At 38.2% G+C, this 13,353-nt stretch overlaps 2 long non-coding RNA genes across 3 annotated transcripts in view; one reads left to right on the plus strand and one right to left on the minus strand.

The window, feature by feature from the left end:
• LOC139152074 (uncharacterized) overlaps positions 1 to 8,651 on the minus strand; it is a 52,128-nt gene extending 43,477 nt beyond the window's left edge. The window contains exons 1-3 of one of the 2 annotated variants that reach the window (XR_011556547.1): positions 8,512 to 8,651; positions 6,655 to 8,018; positions 2,164 to 5,776 (exon numbers count right to left, since the gene is read on the minus strand). This is a non-coding gene — a long non-coding RNA (uncharacterized lncRNA). Of the gene's footprint in view, positions 1 to 2,163; positions 5,777 to 6,654; positions 8,224 to 8,511 lie in introns of those variants that run through there. The other variant, XR_011556546.1, reaches the window with a different exon arrangement.
• A 49-nt stretch (positions 8,652 to 8,700) lies between these two features.
• LOC139152076 (uncharacterized) lies at positions 8,701 to 10,690 on the plus strand. The gene is made up of 2 exons (XR_011556548.1): positions 8,701 to 8,994; positions 10,020 to 10,690. It is a non-coding gene; the product is annotated as an uncharacterized lncRNA (long non-coding RNA).
• The last annotated feature ends 2,663 nt before the right edge of the window (positions 10,691 to 13,353 follow it).

Genomic DNA, 13,353 nt, shown 5'->3' on the forward strand with positions numbered 1-13,353 from the left:
ATATATGCACAAATAGTGCAAATTTTTAATTCTGAAAATTTTTTGACAGTTTTGTCATAGACTCCCATGTATAGTTTTGTCATAGACTCCCATGTACAGTGGATCAACATTTTGAGAGAAATTCCAAAATCAAATATCTTGTTCACATGTGCACTTGTAAACAACCCATGCTAATCAAGTATATCTATATCAGTTATTAAACATCTGTATATGAACAGATATAGCTAGTTTTATACTGGAAAATACACGTTCGTAGTTTTCTTATAGTCGACTACATGTATAGTGAATCAACATTATCGATAAAATCTAAAAATTACATTTTTTGTACAGGCATGCACTTTTTACCTGCCACTTCAAGCAAAGTACATTTACATGAATTATCACACACATATGATTTGATATTTTTTGGAAAATGCGTTAAATCGGCCACATTTTGCCTTCCTTTCGGGAGGGCGACTTAAAAAGTATAGCAAGTCAGAAGGGGGTCTTTAACACATTGCGGGTTTTTTTTGGGGGGTATTGAGTAACAGGGGAGGGTCACTTATTTTCATGCACGGATAAGGGGGAGGGTCACTAATTTATGAGCATGAACTTTTTAAGGGTCACTATTTTTTACGCAGCGGTTTTTCGAAAAACACCGGCCCACCCCCCCCCCCTGTAATTTATGTCCAGTCCCTAAGCGCCCGGGACCAAGCATCGATGACGAGAGAGATATCTAACACACGTATTCTGCTATGCATTGAATGGAACTGAAGCAGAGGACAAATAGTGACAGCAACACTGACATAGCGAAACGAACGTAAAATCGTTAAATGCTCTGAAAAGGAACAGTTCTAAAAGCAAAATTTTTAAACTTTTACATTACTCTTTTTATTATCTCCATGTATTTAGTCAAGTAATTATTTTCAACGCCGACTGTTAAAACGCTTTTTATCATCGACAGTCGAGGGGGGAATTCCCTCTCTGCTATCTATGTTTTAATTTTTTCTCGGCATTAACCTTCTATGCTAGTTCAGGGGCCAGTTTTAGCACAAGCGTAATTTTTACCATAGTCAGCCTGAGCTCTCGTCGAATCAGAACGACAGAGACTTACTTGACATATTGGCATTATATCACGTGAATGAAGACATTAAGGTTTTTGGAAGCACTGAGACGTATAGATGTGACAGTGAGAGTCTTAGAGTGGGAGTAGATTTATGACAGCCTATGGCCATTCTTCTATCAGCGTCAACAGTACAAAAAACCTCCATATATGGCAAGGAAAATATTGTTTCTCGGATTTTTCTGGTGAAGCAATAGAAGCGGTGAGCGAATGTTTTATGAAACCTGTATCCACCTCACCGGTCTGACAGCACTTATTAGTGATCTGAGTGATTTCAAACATCAGTCATCACGAAGTATACCTAATACTCTAGAAACAGCATGCTTGGAATGAACAGTTGTTGCACTGAAGTAAGTCGTCTCCATTGCCAATCGGATTCATGCAAGTCACACAATGTTTTACAATAACACTATTATTGAATTTATGATTGTTGGGAAAGAGGCATCAGCAGAACTAATGAAATGTCTTTGAAATAAATAACTGAAGAATGCGGTAGTATTTAAGGCTAATTAACGAGACACTCAAACAAAAACCAAATTGCCAAACGAAGAAGCGTGGCCTAAAAGGGATGAAAAGCCAAAATATTCTCTCAAAATAGCAACAATATATCCCATTTATCCCTTCGAATTCGTAAACCTTTTTAACACAAAAATCGTTTTAGATTACAATAAAGATTAGTTTTTATAGTACGAGTTTACCTCGTATTATGTTGTATAGTACGAGTTTACCTCGCACTATGTTGTTATATTACAAAGAATCTCACACATACGTGTACAAACATACAAACATAAACATACGTAGGGGGCCTATACGTACAAACGTTCGTATATATGTGTTTAAGACAGTCTGGTAGACAAGGAAACCATCGTTTGTCTGTACATGGGGAGAGATATGCCACAATACTTCACGTCTTGAAAACAGATTGACTGTGATTTAGGGTAGTTTTGAAGAAAATGCTTTGATTTTGCCGCCACATGACATTGATGGACTTGGAGGAATCGTTGATCCCTGTCGAGTCTCTCACAACCACCATTGCAATGTAGCCAATCGTTTATACTCACCTCATGAAGAATAGAGATGCCATTCGCAGACATCACAGAACTGCACACTACACTGAGGTATCCATCATTGTCATCGAAACTCACTCAGTTCTCTTGCTACCCGGATAAATGAACTACGACATTTAAACTGCCAGCTCTAAGGTAGTCAAATCAGGCAATAGATTGGCCAATCACCTTGCAGCAGAGAATTCCATTTCGTCCACAGTTCATATACATCAAGGCAAAGGCCATCGAACCTCAGTGCGTGCAGTCTTTAAACATTTAGGTCAGTAAGTTCATAGCGTTAATTTAATCAGAGAAGGACCCCCTTTTCATATTTTATTGTGTACATTTTTCCTCCTTTCATCCTGCTGTAGGTTTAAAGTTTTCTATCTTTATCCACTTGATCACTTTAACTCACTTTGTGCCTAAGCTTTATTTGTCACGTTTTTAACATTTCGCTGTCCAGACATGCTGTTGAATTTGACCAACAATTCCGCTTCGAATCCTTAATATTTTCCCTTGAGTAGCCAGCACTATTTGGCTTATTACACAAAGTTCCCTTTACAAGTCATATCATCATCCGTATACATCCTGCAATTACTCTGATGCACCATGTTTTGCCAGTGAAATCCATCATATCTCCATCTAAGGAATACAATACTCCCCCTGGAATTTCTGAGTAAACGCAATTTGAAAGAATAAGGCCAGAGGCGTGTGTTGCACTGTGATCTCTTGGCAGTGATTTTGCAGTAAATATCAAGGCCAATGTATTAACATGCTTCGCTTGGGTTTCAAGTTTCGATTTCTAAAATCAGTCAATCAACGAGATTTCTCACCACTAATGAAACAGTGCTGTTTTAAGTTAGATGTGAAACGTGTTGAATAATACCATCACGTTCTTTCGGTCGAGTAGCATTCCTCCGTAAAGCAGAGATATTTAACATCGGGAATTTACTGAGAATTATCTTTCCACTATCCAAAACGCACTGATATGGCCTTGAAGACGATAACAGCTTATATGAAATCGTCAAAACGGAGGTAGTTTGGATTTCAAGGAAGGTTACGTGACCTGGGTATTCATCTCCTCCAAAATGTGCTTGGCACTTCTCCTGTAATTAGGTCACCTTTGTTTTCTCTCTCTATGGGTAAATATCAAATACGTCAGGCTGTGACCGATGAATTATTCAGAAATTGTGAACCAGAGTCTAATGGATAGCGTTGACACAATCAATATGTATTAGGCAAAATAAGTAACTTGAGAGTCGGCATTGAATGAGTACAGTTTAAAGTTTCCATCCCGATGTTTTGAAGACCTCGAAAAAGATGGTTTCAAAATATGTTATTTGTCTCGATTTTAAATTACTGTGTGTTAATAAAGAAAATGCTTTGAGACCTTTGCCTTGTTTTTAGTGTCGAGTATATCATTTTGAAATCGACAACTGACGTCATCAACCTTTCATTAAAATCATGCAAAATAGAGCACAACATCTTTGACAAAAGAGAAAGAGAAGTGAGATGTATAGCGTCCCCAATAGCCGTTGAGGAGATCTGCTTGTTTTATAGATAATATCGCTAGAGGGAGCTTTGTATGCAAAAGCTGAGGCATGTTTACCTTTCAGGCAACATAGTGAGAAAATTTCATGTGACGTCAGCATATAGTTCCTCATGACAACACCTAAGACTTACATGTGAATATAAGGGTATTACGGAGGCGGGTTATCGTTTGAGGTAAGGTCATCCCGGGGTACACTCAGCGCCGTAAGAAAAGCAACCAGCCAGTTCACTACGACACAGATCTGTGTCGCTGATTCAGGATCAATTCTAGAACCATGATGCAGAAAATTCTGCACAGGTTTGATCCTTGATACCCGTTATTGTGACGTGATTTAGTACAAGGAAAACATCAAAAATTTATCCGAAGCGAAAACGCAGCGGTTGCGTGGCGGCACTGATGGAACAGTATTATTTGAACTGTGGTCTGTCATCTTTGTAGCCACGCCCGCTTTCTACCACATCAAGTGTACAAGTCTATCGATTTAATTTATTTCAGGAATGCAAACGATGATCAGGCAGGAAAAAATTAGTAGATCAAAATCTGAAAGTTAAAGGTCATGTTCTGAGACGATCCCGGGAACAACTTTCTCGATTAAAGTTTTACCATAGCTAATGAAGTGGAGTGACCATCACATACAGATGTACAGTAATTATAACAAATATATAGCAGCTCTATAAAATCACATTCCAATATTTTCGATATTTTTTTCAGGTACAGTACCATTACATTGCACATCAGCAGGTCAAAGGTTACGGACTGTTTCGTTACCGTACACTATAACCAGAACTCATTTATTGTACTGCAATCCCATTTCCTTTAAATAAACTTTTATTAACACACAATTCCAAGGTGAGGGCTTTCAGTTCCTCTTCAATTTCCCCTTGATTGTCTTTTAAAACCGGACAGAAAAACTGGAGATAATCAACATATTGTTCACCATATTTATTCTGGTATCAAAGCACAAATTTGAAAATTAAAACACAAAATAATTAAATTACGAGCGAAACAAGGAAATATGTTGTGTAAAAATATAACATAACATCAGATGTAATAGCTACCTGTAAATTATCCACTGATATGTGTCGTTAATATGTCAAACGTGTACTCATTTGACGTGTAAATGGCATTATCGGCATTAGACATAAGAAATGTTATAACAAAAGATAAATTAGACATGTGATAACATATTTGTTGCTGAATGAGATTACTGAGCAAGAAGCAATGGTACAGCACATGATAATCTTCCCTTTATCCAACTTCTTTTTATGATCCATCGCGTGAATGCAGATATATAAATAATCAAATAATATGAATATTATATATAATATATATATAATAAAACTACAAGATAATGGTTCTTCAGCCTTACTGAAATTTCACAACCTGAATTTAATGTACACTTCACGGAAACTGTCCAACCACCGTACGGGGGCGCTCATCTGCTGCCATTCAGTGTTCACAAGAGCTCCCCAGCTTTATTATTAGCATTCTTCAGTTCAGCTGATAAAGCGATTTGAATGTAAACAGATAAGCACTGAGTTGGTCATTTCCTCTAGTGTTGCCAAGCTTTCTCTAACCTATCTAACTCTACACATCGTAACTAAAATATGACAGTTTGCTCACAAACATCAAGATATGCTGCCGTCTGTCTGCGGACTATACCCTGGGGACTCCCGTGGACTATACATGACGTCAAGTTGATGACCATACCAGGTTAATAATACTCATTGGACTATCCAGTGACTCACAGCGAGTCAGTCTGGAATTTTTATGGTTAACCAAGGCAATGTATTTTTCCTTCCTCGTTGTGTGTTATATACTCGGGGCTTTTCAACAAACAAATCGTGACTCAATGGACTTCCTGTTTCTCTTCGCTGTGTAAGATCGTTTGTTGGTTGTTTGTCCTTCAATGATCCTATTTCCGCAATTCGCTGAAGTAGCATTGACCGGGCTCATTCAAACAAGAACGTTATGTAAGTCATTACTAGTCTCTTTCTTGACACTTGGTGAAGGCTGCGTTGAAATGAGGTCATCTGTCGATGTGATGAGGTCACGCTGATGGCTCATCTGTAAAAACTGTCGGAGAGAGCATGCTGCTGTTATTGAACACTTTCTGAATCATGACGTCTCTTAAACATAGACGTATTCTAAACACAGACTTATTATTTATATTTATATCCGCAAACGGATAATCAATACATACACATTTTTAAAGACAAATCATAATTTCTCAATACAGACAAGCTGTAGGAATTCTATGCTAAATGTTAGGTCAGAAATGTCTGATATTAGTGTCGTAGAAAATATTGTATGCCGTATCGTATACTTCGAATTTTAGCAGCTCGAAGACATGTTTTGTTTGTCCCTGTTATGTCACCGACAGTAAAACAATTATCCCACCTCATTGCAGTACACGCAAGGCAAACATTAATATTTGTCCATGAAATTACACTGAGTATATCTGTCTGATAAATTAACATCACGCTATATGTTTTCAAAGCCATTGCAATCAACTACTTAAAGGTCATACTGACATCATTTTAATAATGTGAGAATTGTGGCTTTGAGCTCATGAGAGAAATTTAACAAACTTCTGAAAATAGGAAATGTTCTGGGATATTTATGATGAAAATTTAAATATTGAAGCACACCACATTTACTCGGTTGTATGTAATCGATAGGTTGTTTAAATATCTATTCTCTGGTGAAATTTGATATTTTGGCGCGCATGAAAGATAGCCAAGTTGTTATATTACTATGATTATCATATACCTCACAGTTACAGTCACACCTGAAACCTAGATTTGTGTGCACTCATGCAGGAAATAACTCTGTTAAAATCGTGTGAATTTTTGAAATTGACATTAAATCTAACGACACTACCACTCACTAAAATATCTAATACTTTCAAGAATGTCGCCGAAAATTCTTTAAATTGTGCATATGTCACTAACCTTTAATTTATTTGGATCCCTTCTTTAGCTTTTGTGCGCCAAGAGTAGCTGGATGTGGACCAATATAGATATTTCGGTTCTGTTGCCCGTAGTTGCCATAGCGACTTTCTTTGTGCATGGCTTTCATTTCACGTCTGTGTCTTCTCGATTTGACGTCGGAAAATATGGCAATGACCATGAGACAGATGGTTGCTATTGTGAATGACCAGGCTAAAACATCGCGATCTGTGGTGAACACCGATGTGTAAGACAACACCCAGAATGTTATTGTTCCGGCGACGCCGAGAAAGCCGACAATGTATAGAAATATGCTTAACCTTCGGTAAAAGTTCGTGACGTCACGTTCGACTTTGGAACATTTTTGTTGGCGCTTCACACTGTGACCGTTTCTCGGTTGGTGACGAGTTTTCTGGACTAGCTTGTCCTTTCTCTGGCCAGATGTCTCTGTGTCGCTTTGCACTCTGACCGATTCTAAGTGGCCGTCACTCTGACCAACAAAGAGGGATAATGGCTGAGACACTGCATCGATTCTTGTGTCCGAAAGTGTTTGTGGGAAAGCAATGGTTGTATAAGAGTCTTTTGTGGTCAAGCAATTATCGTAGCCATTATACTCATCGTAAAGGCAAACGTCATTTCCATGAGAACTGGTCTCGGTGGCAGTTACTTCTGGTTTTGAGTCGCTTGAATATGACAAACTTGTCGCGGAAACTTTGGCAGGTTCTCCCGGTTGCATTGCAGGTTTTGCCTCCGTTGACTTTTCGTTCGACACAAGCTTCTCCATTCTGTAGCCGTCTCTGTAGGAGAATTCGAAAGTGATGTGGGGGAGCTTATTCCAAGTCAACTTCAATAAGATATATGTTACTCAGTGAGAGCAGTTTCTGAAATGACCAACAACTTTCCCCTGGTATTTATACCATGCCGTCATAGGTGCCCGTAATTTCCCAAGTACTGTGTAATCTATTTTTCCAACCCACGCCTTCCCACTGTCGTGATTCCCGGAAGTATGTTAACGATAGTCTTACTTCCGGTAATCTGTTCTCTTACAAGGACGGCAGAGAGTAGTTTAACAACAATAGGCTTTCCGCATAACCATTTAAAGAGATAAGACTTTGTTAAATTGTAGGTGGAATTTGTTTCTATTGATTTCATCTCCTTTATGACATCACTAATGTAGCTATTGTAAGTCATGGTTACACCACGGTCCTCGTGGTTACACCATCGTCTCTATACTTGAAGAACCGGGAGCGGTCTACCTTGTACCATGGAGGTGTGCTACCCCATGGCTGTAGCTTGAATCGGTGGAATGGAGCGAACACGCTGTAACACTGAACGAATCGATGGTCAACGGCAGGCAACAGCATAAACTTGTAGAATAGAGGGGAAGACGCTATATGAGTAAAGATATCGGACTTTCGCTCCAGTGAACATTCTCGGCTTCTGTGTATGAAATTTCCACGGTATTTTCTGTTGGTTTCTTCCTCAAAGAGATAGAGCCTGCGAAATCACTTGAAACTGCCATTAAACTGTTCAATTATTCAATTATTGAGTGCGCTTTTGTTTGTGTTTTACATCAATTTCAAATTCGTAAATTAAAAATTGTGTGCGATATAAGAGCATAGTCCCTCTACAAATCATCTGATCAAGGCGTCAATAGAATGGCGAAACCAAGCGTTTAATAATAGCACGGAAAAGTGGTTTACATCGTGTGAGCCTGAAGTATTATTTGTACTTCGCGGTGTAGTCCCGGGACGCTGCTTTTGAAGGCTGTTTCTAAATAAGGAGCTCAACCATACATGTACTGTTTGACCCCTATACATGTTGAAATGAAGGCAGTGATTCACTGTAGCACTCAGATACCTATTGTTGGTCTGACTCTATAAGCTTATGGTGTTCACGTCTGAAAAGATTCATGTAGGATTGTAATGACCTCGACGTATCTGAAAGCCAACATGAAAATGCCAAGCTATGGTTCGTGCTAGCTCTGCGTAGCAGGGCTGTGCGTTACCGGCGTTATACGGCCTCCTATGTGGTGGGAGGCCGTATAACGCCGGTAATACACAGCCCTGCCATGCAGAGCTATGGTTCGTGCATACAGTTTGTCACTCTGTGCACTGTGGATTTTCCAGTGACGTCATTGTATCATGATGATAACTGACCTGTGACCCGCGTGTTGTTGACTACGTGCGTAAGATCAGTTAGCAGGATGATCGGGACGGGACAACAGTGTGTTTTTAGTGTAATTTTCTACGAAACTCTATCCGCCAACAGTAGTGTTCGAGACCTCTTGATATGGGCGAGCCATTGGTCTATCCAGGTCGCCTATTTCCAAAAAGTATTGCGGTCCCATCCCATAGAGAACGGCGACCTCTATACTTACGCGATATTCTATTGCTGTCGCCTCACTACTGAGAGAGGCGAAAGCAAGATAATATCGCGCAAGTATAGACGTCGCCGTCTCACAGTAGCGAGAGGCGAAGTTCTCTACATCTGATTTTAATCAGAGAGAGAGAGAGAGAAAGAGAGAGAGGGGCGGGAGGGAGAGAAAGAGAAACTTGAAAACCGAATGTGCTTTTCTTAGGGGAGGGCATTTATACATTTAAAGTAACTGATTCACTAGGAATACGTTATTTTGTAAAATTGTTCATTTCAATCTCAGTCACCCGGCCTTCAACCTTGCCAAAATTGTAAAGAACAATAAACAAATATGAGCTGTGCAGAGCTGAATTGGCTACTGTTACCATGTTCTCTGAACGTTCCTGAGCACTTTTACAAATTCTTATGTTTAACAGAACTGTAGCGCGAGAGAGGTTGTACATTTTGCCCCTTTCTTTTCTTTGTGCTAGAGTATTTAGATTGCTGACGTTTTGTGAAATCCACTTCTCTTGCCCCCGGAAATCATCATATTTAATTTGTAGAAAAGATTAAACTCAATACTAGCAAAACGTTTTAAGAAAGTATAAACATTCAATACATTGAAGGCAGAAGTAACTTTGATGTAATTAGAAATGATATTGTGAATACCTCGATAGTGTTTTCACTATAAAGTCGCCATCTTATATCATCACTTTCTTAGTTGCAGCTATGAGTAAGATCATAGTAATCTTTCGCATCTAGTGGTACATCGACGCAGTTTGATGTTAGGATAAAAAGAAAATAAGATATTAATTCAACATTTAAGCTCTCGACTTTGACCATATTTCCCTTTCTGAGAACGACATAGACACTTGGCTGTAAGCTGTGATTAGAATAAGCTTACTTAATACTTACTGCAGATAGAATATTAACGTACAACAAAACACAGATCACTTAAATTCATTGTTTTATACGTCTGAAACGCAAAATGCCGCTTTCAATTCACACTGCAGCCAGAGACAGAGAGCCATAATATGGGAAGGAGGTCTATGAAGAGAATTGCAACGGGCTTACTCATTCTGGCTACTCGGAAGAACGTCGGAATTACCGACAACATAACCTTGAAAGAACACGCGTGAACAAACTCACCTTTGACTGGCTGGGCAATCAACTCAATGGAATGTCCTACTTACTACCGTAATGTCTTCCATGGAACAGGATTAGAATCTCTTATTGACATTCTAATTGACTTATTCCTCGTTTTGCAACAATTAAAGACGGAAACACCACATCAGTTCGTTTGAAAGATCATGTTAAACAAATACATCGATGCAATAATTACATCAGAAGAATAGTTTAGAATAGATACTGGTTTCACGTCACAGTCCATGGAGCTCTGTTTGCTCAGTCTTGAATAATATGTGCTAACGTTGCCGTTTCCGGTCAGTGCTGATGTCCATGCACGAACAAATTTAAAGTCACCCAAGGAAAAAATCACTTCCAAACGCTTTTGTCAAATCAGCTCCTATTATATGCAGTACATGGAAATCGAAGACGTTGACAACATATGAGACCCTGAACTGTTTCTGTTTTCATGTAGTTCAAGAATTGTAATCTTGTTATTCATCTTGATAATGAGTCCCATAATATTTTTGACTGATTAAAGTTTTTCGTATTGCTGTTATTATCTTTCAACATTCTTTCTTATACTCGAAAGTGGTTAAATAACCTATACTCAGTATCCGTCTGGTATGACTTGAAAGAAAAGTATCGTCATTGGACATCCTGTCTGTCGACGTGAACGATACTACAGAGAGGGATATGTAACATTAATAGTGAACTTTAACAGAATATCGTGTATTTATGATAGGCATTGTGTGTCTTGATCACACAGACACTGGAAGGGCCTTCTGTGCAGTTTTCGTTAAAAGCAATTGATTCTGTCGAGAAAAAGTGCATCATTGAAAGCGCTTTCTTTGAATGTTATTGAGATAAGTTGTGTTACATGAAAGAATTGATTTCATGTACTGTGATTGTCCATACGAGCTAACACAGCTCAAATGTAACATTGTTCATGAGTGTCGATTTGGAGGATGGTCTATAACGAGTATGACACTAGCCATTATGTTCTATTACACTGATTTTTTTTCAGTTTCTAGCAATTGTGCTTGTGGCCACAATTACACCGAAAAGGCGAACTTACGTGGACAGTTATACTCAGGGACGGACCATTAGATCTTTGGGGTGTGGTCAAAAACAGAAAAAAAAATAATTTCAGAGCAGAAAGTTAGGGAAAAAAAAATCTGCAAACTAGTTTGCAAAATAAAAAATAAATAAATAAGAAGACAAATGCGTAAAAAAAAATCTGCAAAAGTCTTTAAAATCTTGAATTTTTTTTAGATTTTACCGACAGGAAGCAACTTTCTGTATTTTTAGTACATCCTCCAGGCACATTTTTAATTTTAATTTATACATTTAGAGTGACTGTATCCCTTATACTGGAAGTTGTGATTATCTTATCTTTTCAGGACTTTTGTATTCTGATCACTTGAAAATTATAAAATTATAGAGCCTGTTTTCTACTTGTTTCCTGCGTACAAACCAAGCAGGTACACTAGGTAAAACATTGAAACTATGGTATGGTTGTCAAGACAGAAAGTTATATTTGCCTTTTAAGATCAAGGTAAACAGATGCAGGCCACATCAGGTTCATTTTTTTCTCAGCATTTTATTGCAATGATGAATGCAAGAATGGGTGAACAAGAAGAAACACATCAATAATGATAAAACAACATATCAAGTCATTTTGTATTATTTTGCTTTTAAAAAGGCATTTTCAATTCTTTTTTCTCTAAAAACAGCCTCAAAAAACAACAGCAACATATTTCTTAACATTCAACAATACACTACGTAGAATGCCATCTATCCAACAAATCCCAACACAAAAACACACAAAAAGGTTGAACTTTGAAAGTTTTTCAATAGCAAATACTGAATAAATCTGCATGAATAATCGTTTGTGTGTAGCAAATGCTGAATGACAATTATCTGAAGAATTTTTCCACCACAAAAAAGAGCATGATTTAAACAAATCTTAAGGGACTTATGTAGCAAATTTCAAAGAAACTGGACAAGCCCTTTCAGAGAATACAGCTTTTTTGACATTGAATGGCATAAATTGCCCTAAAAAGACAAATATTGAAATTTCACCACATCTATACACATCAAATCAGTTTGGACATGCTGCTACAGAGAAATAGATGTTTTGATCAAAAAAGGGCAACAATTGCTCTAAAAACACAAATATGCAAATTTCACTGTATTTTGCAAACAGCTTCTCAGCTTGTCAAAATCAATTGTAAATCATGAGATACGCATGATGTTTGGTGGTGTGAATGTGGGCATTTCACCACGCAGAAGAAAGGGAAGCCAGTAAACCAAAATAGTCAATTTTCAAAACTATAGGAAGCTACTGAGGAGCAAGAAGACCATGTTTCAGAGGAAGATGTGTAATCTGAAAAAATGCTCCCCAAGTGCCACCAAATAACACCATTTTAATCTCTATTTTTCAAAAGCTCCAACAGCAGGATGGGGGACACCCCCTCCTGACCTCCCCCAACAAAAATACTCCCCAAGTGCCACAAAATAACACCATTTTAATCTCTAGTTTTCAAAAGCTCCAACGGCAGGAGGAGGATATCCCCCTCCTGACCTCCCCCAGTGACCGCTTGCGCGGTCGCTTCTGGTGCTTCACACCACATCTTTGCCCTCTTTATCCTCGGACAGCGACGAACTAAAAAAAAATTATAAATCTGAGAATTTACTCTGAAAAAAAAAATTGCACAGCTAATTTCAATTGGAAAAAAAAACATTTTTAGAAATTTACAATAGTAAAGAAAAAATTTTCACAATTTCATTGTGACCACCCCCCTCCCAAGATCTAATGGTCCATCCCTTAGCCATTCGCCTCATAAATTCCTGTAATCATAAGACTTCACCTTCTTAGAGTCGTTCACACCGAAAACGGTTACATTTAAAAATATTCAGTGCCACGAACTGAAATGTTTCACGGTCCACTGGGCCTTCCTTTCCAGTTGTGAGACGTGAGTACCACATTCAACGATGACTTCGTCTGTGATACAGTCGGTTAACCTTGGAGATGCAGCCCAATGATTTTTGCTTGCATACTTTGACAAAAGAAATGTGACAGTCATGTCCGCCGATTGCACTTTAGTAACACTAGGTTTGGATACGCATTCTATTTACAAAACTACCAGACTTTGTTTTGTCTTTGTGAATTTAGGTTTAGTGTTCAAGTATATCTCAGACGACTACAACGATATTGAC

Source organism: Ptychodera flava, chromosome 15 (assembly GCF_041260155.1).
Source record: "Ptychodera flava strain L36383 chromosome 15, AS_Pfla_20210202, whole genome shotgun sequence".
Lineage (NCBI taxonomy): Eukaryota > Metazoa > Hemichordata > Enteropneusta > Ptychoderidae > Ptychodera > Ptychodera flava.